Source organism: Dendroctonus ponderosae, unplaced genomic scaffold (assembly GCF_020466585.1).
Source record: "Dendroctonus ponderosae isolate FM_Combo_2020 unplaced genomic scaffold, Dpon_F_20191213v2 Dpon_F_20191213_5, whole genome shotgun sequence".
NCBI lineage: Eukaryota > Metazoa > Arthropoda > Insecta > Coleoptera > Curculionidae > Dendroctonus > Dendroctonus ponderosae.
The window spans coordinates 197,282-198,655 of NW_026018715.1; positions in this window are offsets into that span (position 1 = coordinate 197,282).

The window sequence follows — 1,374 nt, forward strand, 5'->3', positions numbered from 1 at the left end:
TAAAAAGGCGAAAAACGCAATTTTGGGAATTTCTTCAAAACTAGGGATTTTTTGATAATAATAGACTCCTGTGAAAAAATGGCCACTGGGAAGCCCCAAACACTTGATTAATTTGAAAAAAATACCTAAATAATTGGTGCATAAAATAGCGAAAGTTTGTTAATTTTGTGAAGCGAACTAGGGAATTTTTGATAAAAACGGAGTGTTGCAAAAGCATGGCCACTAGACAGCCACAACCACTGGAAAAATTTACAAAACATTCCGAAGTAATTTGTGCATAAAAAAACGATAAACTGCATAAAAAACACAATTTTACGGATTTGTTGAAAACTAGGGATTTTGTAATAAAAACTGGCTCTTGCAAATAAATGGACACTGAACACTCGCAATCACTGGGAAAATTTTTAGAAACATTTCTATGTAATTTGTACATAAAAAAAGTGAAAAACTGCATAAAAAACGCAATTTAGCCAATTTCTTGGAAACTATTAATTTTTTGAAAAAATCAGACTCTTGCAAAAAAATGGCCACTGAACAGTCGCAGTCACTGGCAAAATTTGAAAAAAAATCTCAAAATAATATCTACATAAAAAAGTGGAAAACTGCATAAAAAACGGAATTTAACCAATTTCTTGGAAACTAGTAAATTTTTGATAAAAACAGACTCTCGCTAAAAAATGCCCCCGGGCCAGTGTGAATTACTGGTGAAATTTGAAAGAAATCACGAACTAATTTGTGCCCATAAAAAGCGAAAAACTGCCCGAAAAACAAAATTTTGCGAATTTCTTGAAAACTGGGAAATTTGCTTAACTTTGATACCCTTCCTCGACAGCTTTAACCACTGCCAAAACTTCACAAAAAATCCCTGAACAATTTGTGCACAAAAAAGGCTCAAAGCTGCCTGCAACAGCGCCATTTTACGAATACCCTGATCGCTGGGCATTTTTCCAAAAAAAAAACGACTTGCAAAATTGTGGGCTCCCAACTGCCCGAGGCAGGGACAAAATTTGAAGCAAATCCCTAAACAATTTGTACAAAAATTTGGAATTTTGAAGAATTTTCAGCAGTGGAACCGGCCCTGTACGTTGGATCGATAAATAATTTGGCAACAATCGAACATTATTTTAAACCACAGGCGAACACTCGGCCGGTTTATGTTGGAGCAGCCAACCGCGATAATTGTTATCTGGGTCGTGGCTGTTGCCAACAGGCCAAATCGGTCCCGGTTGCTGCGAAATTCCCCATCATCAGGTACCGGATGACCGATGCGATTTTGTTTCTTCAGCTCATTAGCCGGGAACATAGATAAAGACGAGTAGCCGTGAAGACGCGATGCATTTCGTGCACCTGCTGCTTTAGCTGCGATTTATGGTT